Source organism: Eurytemora carolleeae, unplaced genomic scaffold, assembly GCF_000591075.1.
Source record: "Eurytemora carolleeae unplaced genomic scaffold, Eaff_2.0 scaffold1087, whole genome shotgun sequence".
NCBI classification, from domain to species: domain Eukaryota; kingdom Metazoa; phylum Arthropoda; class Copepoda; order Calanoida; family Temoridae; genus Eurytemora; species Eurytemora carolleeae.
This window is the reverse complement of record NW_019397597.1, coordinates 93,957-102,971: the sequence shown is the minus strand read 5'-3', so window position 1 is coordinate 102,971 and position 9,015 is coordinate 93,957. Positions and strand designations below refer to the sequence as shown.

The 9,015-nt window shown below is 33.6% G+C and overlaps 1 protein-coding gene across 2 annotated transcripts in view; it reads right to left on the bottom strand.

Moving 5' to 3' along the window:
- The window catches only part of LOC111715112 (gastrula zinc finger protein XlCGF26.1), a 20,011-nt gene extending 13,174 nt beyond the window's left edge, over positions 1–6,837 (bottom strand). Inside the window, exon 1 of one of the 2 annotated variants that reach the window (XM_023490374.1) lies at positions 6,733–6,837. The gene's annotated coding sequence lies outside the window, so the exon portion shown is untranslated. Of the gene's footprint in view, positions 1–619; positions 732–6,732 lie in introns of those variants that run through there. The other variant, XM_023490375.1, reaches the window with a different exon arrangement.
- Between the last annotated feature and the right edge of the window lie 2,178 nt (positions 6,838–9,015).

Below are 9,015 nucleotides of genomic sequence, written 5' to 3'. Positions count from 1 at the left end.
TGAATAGAAAAATAGGTTATTTTCATCATATACACACCCCTTATATTCAACACAGCCGCAGCGTAGCTAGATATTTTATGTTATCTTTGAATTCCGAAGATGAGACCCTGCAGAATTTTAATTTAGTTTTTTTATTTCTATCAAATCTAAAATGTTTTCAGAAGGAATATATACACCAGGCACCAAATATATGTAGTTTAAAAAGTGTTAAGCAGTTTCTAGGAGGAATAAAAACAAACAAACTTTTTTTTTCAAATTTATAATTTTTCAAGACGAAGCTAAATAATTTGGTATAAAATAGTAAATACCAAAGTCTACTCTTGGCTGTCTAAAATTGGTTCAAATATTTATCCTCGCTCATTTTAAGGTCATCTAAATGACCGTGACTTATTCAGCGCGGGGAAGTCGTTTTCTTCGTTGGTACTTTAAAGGGATTGTTCACGAAAAATGAAGGGGGTATAGGCGGAAGTCTAAAAATTTTAGGAGTTAATTGCGACCAATATTTGTTCTATCTTGTGTCCCTTTCTTGAGAAAGTTTATTAAAACTGTGTCAAAGTTGTAACAAAACTTCTTCCATTTCAAGTTTTCAAGTTTTTTTTATTTCAAAAGCCTTGCTCACCTTTTTCCAGCATACTGCACGCTTAGCACTTAATTACTGCCCTCTAACGTAGATCAATGTACACTTATAGTTATGTATATGTACCATGTACCAAATCATGTACATATATTGTTCTTCTTCAGCTGCAACTAGATAACTGCCAATGTTTAAACTTACTCAAATTATCAACAGAGCTTCCAGTCATATACAAAATTTACATTTAAATATTTTTTTCTTCTGACATTTCTGGTAAATTTATTTTTTATTTTTTTAACATTATATTTAGAATATTTTTTCTAATAATAACGTGAACCCTGGTGATGGGCTTAGAATGAGAATGGTACATAGTGAGCTACGCTAACTCTTAATCAAACAAACTCGACAAATAAACACACACACACACACACTTTCACGAACACAAACAATTATTTTCCGAAATTCAAATATTGGAGATAAATCACGATTGATTTGACAGACTTGATGGACTTGAAAGATTTGACAGACTTGACAGACTTGACAGACTTGAAAGACTTGACAGACTTGACAGACTTGACAGACTTGACAGACTTGACAGACTTGACAGACTTGACAGACTTGACAGACTTGACAGACTTGACAGACTTGACAGACTTGACAGACTTGACAGACTTGACAGACTTGACAGACTTGACAGACTTGACAGACTTGACAGACTTGAAGAGAAAGTTTGTACAACTTGTTTAGCTGAAGATGTATGACCTAATATAGTCTTTAAAGATCTTGACCTTGGTTTCCGTATCGCAGATTATTAGGTATTTATTGCACAAAGCCCTAATCTATACCTTACAGGGGGAATATAAAACAGTATTAGAAAATTAAAATCTGAGCTAATTTGTCAAGATGAATAATTTAATAATTATGTTTGAAAATAGAATTTCAAACTAATTCAGATATTAAGAATCATTTATTCGAAATCTAATTTTTTTATGAATCACCCTAGGTCTCCTTAAATGTGCGACGGACTAATAAAACTTCCAACACACACCTCCATACACAAACACTAACATCAACACATTGTAAAAGCATAAACAGTAGCATGGAACCAAGGTCGACCATATATTAGGTATACCAATATACCAATATAGAGAGATATTTACTGAAGGCCCAAGAACTGTTTGAATATTTAGATTTGGGACATATAGTAAATGACTTTTCGAGACATTTCGTACGTTGGACATGCTATTTTTAGGACCTTTTTCTATCTATCTCTCACATTTGAAATTGATATTTTTGATTTGATGTCTTTCTTTAAAATGATCTTTATCCAAGCCTAGCATTTTAGACTCGATTCCTTCTATTTTAGAGTTAATAAATCACGAAAAAAGTTAGAATATAAATTATATAAAAATCTATGTTTTATGATAAACAAGTTCAAAAGTTGGCAATATAACGTTTAGATCCGTAAAGCTCCTGATCTGATTTACAATAAAGAGGGTATCGTCGTTTTGTCTCTCCAGCATAAATCCGCCGGGGACTTTTACACAAAGAGAATAGAATTTATGTAAGAGGGGAATTTACTAGAAAAAAGTGTAAAACGGCCATTTTGTTGTACTGTTTCCATACTGCAGGTGTACTTCACGTTTTTATGCTATATAACCTTTTGGGCCCTGGAATATCATTTTATAGAAAATCTAAAATTAATCTTAAAAGAAAACCAAATAATTGACCAATGATCATTTCACATAGACTCTATGCCTTTTACTTTACAAACAATGATTTTCCGTTATAGCTATAAATCAAATGATGTTTTTATTCACCTAATTCATTATAAAGTTTATTTAACAGCTTTAAAAAAATTCGAAATTGAAATGGATAGTCTAGGGAACATACTGTATTAATGTACTCTACTGCATATAATTTGTAACATTTACATGGTTTGTACACTTTGAACTCCCTTTCAGGCTGAAAGGGACTGAAAAAATTCATACCGAGAGATTCTTTAAATTCCCCTCTAATATATATTCTATTCTCTATGCTTTTGCAGAAAACCGAAAGGGAAAGTTGTCAATTTTCTGGTTTCGGTTGGACTGTACAGAATGCTACTTTTCAAAAGAAGAAACACTTAAAATTACGTCGACAGTCCCTTTAAAAGGGCCAAAAAAAAGAGGCAGAAGTCCAAAGGAGTTACGTTGTGAATTACAAGACAGAGAGAGAGAGTATATTTTAGCCACAGCGCTCGGCCCCCTAGCCGCACCGCTTGATCCAGAAAGTGTCTTGACATATCCTAACCATAAAATAAATACTAATCTCTCTCTTTCTTGTAATTAACGCGGCAAGCGCGTGTAACTCATTTCGGCAACTGCTGAAAAAAGACACCGATGAGAGCACTATAGTAAATGTATAATGTATATATATGAATATACACATTTTACAGTGTAAGTTCACCCCACCCTTCTCACAGTTTTTCTTTGAGTTTGCCGAAATAGTGTTCTTTTCAAAATTTGGTGATTTATGGTCGCGTGTTGCCGCACGTATAAGAACAAACTTTTAGAGAAATACAAGTTTTTGTTTTAACAGAAAATGTAAAATTTTCTTAGTTTCAAATTCTATTATAAAGGCACAATTGAGATCAATTTTAATAAAAGTTAAACGTACAATGATAGGAACTGTATAATTCCAAACGCATTACTTGGTTCTATGGTTGGAAAATCAAGAAGTTTAAGCGTTTTTGTGCAAAGATAGATAGATTGGTTAGACAAATAAATAGATAGAGAAATTAACAGATAGACAAATAGACAGATAGATTGACAGATAAATATATATAGAAATAGACAGATAGACAGATAGACAGATAGACAGATAAACAGATAGACAGATAGATTCAGATAGACAGATAGACAGATAGACAGATAGACAAATAGACAGATAGACATATAGATCCAGATAGATAGATAGACAGATAGACAAATAGACAGATGGATCCATATAGACAGATAGACAGATAGATCCATATAGATAGATAGAAAGATAGCTAGAAAAACTATTGGTTGAAAATGAGGCGTGAAGTCCCTGAATTGGGTTGGAACGGTATAAGTCACCCCAGTAAACCAGGGAAACCGTTCAAACCATTTTTCTCAGGAAAATATAGTGAACAAAAAGATGGAAAATCAATTCTTGGAAATTGTTTCTGTTTTTAAATAAAACCCGGCCTGGAAAGTTCTGGAGTAACTTCTCTTTTGCAATTGTAGTTATATTTCTAAAAGAATATTTTTATGACATGACGCTTATTATACTTTTCTTAAAACTATATTGAATGCTTGTTTAATAGTACTGTACACTGAGTGTACAATATCATATAAACTTCCAGCAGACACTGTTTTATGTGTTAATACATTTATCGAGCGGCATGTACGAGTTTGTATTTTATTTTAGTCTATACGTCCCATTTGTAGTCCTGAATAGTTTCCAGAAGACAAACATTAGTCCTCCGTCCTCTTTATTCTTCTCAAACCTCCCTTAATAAATTCTTACGAGGCTGTTAGGAAGTTCCACCCCCATATTTTATCACAACTTTTAATTGTTGCTCAATCTTTCAGCATTTTCTCTTGGATAGAACTAAAATTCAACTTTTGCGGATTTACAAATTTTTCGTAGATTTCCAAAAGTTAACGAAAATCAAAATTTTTTGCTAACAATTTTATGTAATTCTGAGCATCCATAAACCTTCCCTGGGGTCATTTGAAGCCCCGTAAAAAAATTGGACCCGATCCGTTGCAATGAGTAAGAATTATGCTAAGCCTGTTTCAAGAACTAAGCGATTTGTTAAAAAGCTAACATTAATATTTAAATCTTTACATACGATCTCAAGGAATTATATTTCCACATCAAAGAATGATTTATATAATCTGAGTGGTGAACCATCTTACAAATATGCTTGAGTATTGTAGGTATGCCTGATATGCTCTGATATGCTCTGATATGCCTATAAAAAGTAATCACTAGATCTAGAGTAGGCTGATGCCACAAATCAGTATCCAACTTAAACGCCATAAACACAAAAAAAGAAAAATTTTAAATGATACAAAACAGATATGTTGTTGCTTAATTCTAGGATATATTGTTTTTAACTCTAGGATATATTGTTTCTTTTCTAGAATATATTGGTTCTTAACTCTAGGATATATTGTTTTTTAACTCTAGGATATATTGTTGTTTAATTCTAGGATATATTGTTGTCTAATTCTAGGATATATTGTTTCTTAATTCAAGGATATATTGTTTCTTAATGTTCCCTATAGCCGGCCATAATCTAACTTTTTTTAAATCAGAAAAAAAATTTCTTTCAAAATTTCTAAATTTTTTCCAAAGGGCAACGCACACATTTGCGTTTTAAAGATATATTTTCATTAACTTTTAGGATCTAATATCAATATTATTATATAACTTTGATAAAAAAAATATTTAGTAAATTCATTGATTTTAAAATATTTTAAATGGAGATCTGATTTTAGCGCCTTTTTAGTAAATTTGTCTGTCAAGGCTAGTATGTCAAGGTATATTGGTTGGTGTTTTTTTAAATTCATTCATTCATTTATTCCTCTCATCCTTCTCCTCATCTTTCGTTTCATTCTCTCCTCATCCTTCTCCTCATCCTTTTCCCTCATCCTTCTGCTTTTCCTTCTCATTCTCCTTATCTTTTTCTTTTCCTTCTTCTTCTCCCTATTCTTCTCCTTCTCCTTCTCCTTATTTTTCTCCTTCTCCTTATTTTTCTCCTTATCCTACTCTTTCTGCCTATCCTTCTCCTTATCCTCCCCCTTATTCGTCTTATTATCCTTCCCTTATTCTTTTCCTTTTTCTTTCTCCTTATCACTCTCCTTCTCCTTATCCTTCTCCTTATCCTAATCCTTATCCATCTCCTTCTCCTTCTACTTATCCTTCTTCTTATCCTTATCCTTATCCTTATCCTTATCCTTATCCTTATCCTTATCCTTATCCTTATCCTTTTCTTCTCCTTCTCCTTAGACTTCTCCTTCTCCTTTCCTTTCTTCTCCTTCTCCTTCTTTTTCTTCTTCTCCTTCTCCTTCTCTGTCTCCTTCTCCTTCTCCTTATCTTTCTCCTTATTCTTCTCCTTCTCCTTATCTTTCTCATTTTTCTTATCCTTCCTTTCTTCCTTCCTTACATCCTTTTATCCTGCCTTACATCCTTTCATAATTCTTCTCAACCATAACAGTTTTATAACCGTATATTAAACCGTAATTATATTTTCATTACTCTTTACCTTCTACTCTTAATAAATTGTTATATCCTTCTGTCATAAGGAGCCCTTTAATAGTTTGATAATCAATGCTTTGGGTTTGGTTAAGAAATATTTATTTATTTGCATTATATAAAATAATACTTTTTGTTGATACAAAACATATGCCAACAATTGGACGATTTTTACTTGATAATTGGAATGTTTTTACGTATTTATAAAGAACTTGCATAATATGCTGGGATGGGGTGTATTTACAAAAATGTGTAGATATACTTGATTATAATTGTTCTGCTGTCATCGAATTGAATTGAATGAAATTTTGCCCGTTTGTCTTACTTTTTGACCCTATGTCGTTTTACCCTTTGTCGCGTTGTTTACTGTTTGTCGTTTGACCCTAGGTCGTTTGACTCTATGCGGTTTTACGCTATGGCATTTGACCATATGTCGGTGAATCCATGCAGACTGCAGAGTTTCTATAAACATAGAAATGACAAATGTCGTCCTTTCAATTTACTACTTAGTGAAAGATAAGTTTAAGTTTCCTAGGCTTTTAGGGCGCTTACTATTAAGATTGGTTATTATTATTGGTTATTACTGTACTAAGATTTTTTTTTCATTGAAATTCATTCGTCTTACTATTTTAATGTGTGCCAACTCAGAACTAAAAAAGTTTAAAAGTGTTGGGAAAAAATTATTCAAAAATCAAAACCAATCTTAAACGTGAAGCGTTTCCCAACAACTGAAAAGGAAGGACCGAGCACCCTAAATTCCTTGTATCTAAATATATACAAATGTTTCCCTGTTCTCAGCTCGGCATTGAAATCTCCGTTAAACCGTTGAAATAACTAGAAGATAGATAGATGGACAGATAGTGGGATATTTAGGTAATTACACTTACTTGTAAAGTGACCACAGAGACCTAAATCCATTTTTTACGATTTCACCAATGGCCGAAGCCTGTCACCACAACTCTGGGTCCAGGCCACTCCTCCTTCTTCTCCTTTACAATATGGCGGCCTGAATAGTTCAACTTTCAACCGTTATGGGGCGCTATAAGTAAGCCGGTTTGAGCGGGCAAGGGGGGCCGGGAGGAAATGGGTAGATGGGAAAGGTAGAGGGAATTCAGAGGCGTAGTCAGAGGGGGAGCCAAGGGGGCTAAGACCTCCCTGGACTAGTGAAATCTATGGATTTCAGGTGGTGTTCAGGCCCCAAAGGGTGCTGAGCCCCTCTAGGATATATTGTATCTTAATTCTAGGATATATTGTTTCTTATTTCTAAGATATATTGTTTCTTAATTCTAGGATATATTGTTTCTTAATTCTAGGNGAGAAATTCCTGACTACGCCACTGAGGGAATTATTGGAGTTCAAAAAGGGAATAGTAGAGGATGGTTATATTTAGTTTAATATAAGGATTAATACAATAACACTAACTAATAATATGAAATAGATTTAATCAAAACTTAGTATTTGCTTTAAGAGAAAATCGGGGGGTCTCCTATGAAAACCTGTGGGCTCCAATGAAATAGGCGATTATTCGGTTAAAAGCTGGGAATTTTCTATAACAAATAGGGAGTCCCCAATGAAACAGAAAAGAAAATCTGGGTGTCTCCGATGGAACCCTTGTCGTGTCCGTTGAACGCCGGAGGAGGAGGACGGGGGGAGGGGGGACTAAGTTTACGTTAGGGATTGAATACCTCCTTTGAGCTAGGATTTTCACGAATTCAGGGGTGGGGGCTAAGCCCCCATGCCCTGTCTATTGTCTCTACGCCTCTGGTTTAAGGAAAAAATAAAATAATACAAAAGGAAAAGATAAAGAGAGCTAGCTTCCAAAGGAAATGAAGAAAATAATATGAATACGATGTTGACTTATGTTCCGTCCAGAGCTCTTCAGGTTTGATGAACTAAAGACGACAAACCAAACTTAATGTAATGATTCTCTAGATATTCTTAGATATATTCTCCGCAAAACAAGCAGCTGTATCACAGCCCGCATTTAAAAATTACGAATATTCAAAAATATTTCATCTTGTTTAGAAAACAATTAAATTTTGTCGAATGGAAGATGGAGAATCATGAATTAAATGGTTTTAGATTACCTCCATCAGCCCATGGGGACAAACTTACAAAAGAAGAATTTGAATGAGAATAAATGTGTCTCCTGTGAGTATTTGGAATCATCTTTTAACAATTAAAATCCGATTATGTGCGATAGTGTTGGAACGAAATGAAGGAGTATCGACGTATTTATTGGTCTCCAGGGTGAGACTGCCCTGGAATTCACTGAATTAATGTAAATTCTTGCCCGCCCCCTTGCCCGCCTCTGCCCCTGTCAGATAGACAAGCAAAGATTTGACTTCCTATCAGAACAATTACTGCTAAATGTTCTGCGTCCCAATGGGGAGAAGACCATTATGATTTTAGATATATTTTCCGGATTTTTGGCATTCTTAAAACCCACCACGCCCCCCTTCAGCCCCCTCCCACTGAGCAGAGGCCCTATCGCCTTCTTTAACCCCTCCCCCCCATCCTTCCTATATCTAATACAATAAAAATATCTGGAAGTTTTTGATCTTGATAAACATCCAAGAATGTTTAAGTTTGTAAATATTTGGGATCACATTGTAAATCTAGCAATTCCTTTCAAATTAAATGCAGAATTCCAGAGTATCCTTTTCCAATAATTGACAATGGCATCTCATTACTACTAAAAGACAAATGGTGTTTTTTTCGTAGAAGTATTTAAACTTTCTGATTTAGGTCATTGTAACTTTAACTTTCTGATTGAACTTTTTTAAAAGAAGCCTTTTTTACTAATAGAAGAGTTAAATTACGATTTTTAAGTATTTTACATTGCTTTTTTGATATCTGAAGTGCACGCAGAACAAATAAGTTATTATCACATTTTTCTAAGATTTGGTATAAATGTTTTCTGAAGGGTTGTTAATTTTCCATCAAATTCGTATTCATGGTTTGAAGCAAAGAAAAAATGTAATCGTAGTAGTATATAAATCAATGCTATAGTTTTGCTAAAAAAACTTTTACAGTCTGCAAATTATAATTGAAAAAGTCAATTTTATTCAATATTTCTAAAAAATGTGCAGATATATTTTAAATTTCCTACTTTCGTCAAAAGTTTTAACTTCAAAGTATTGATTTACTGAGACTATGACATTAACCTT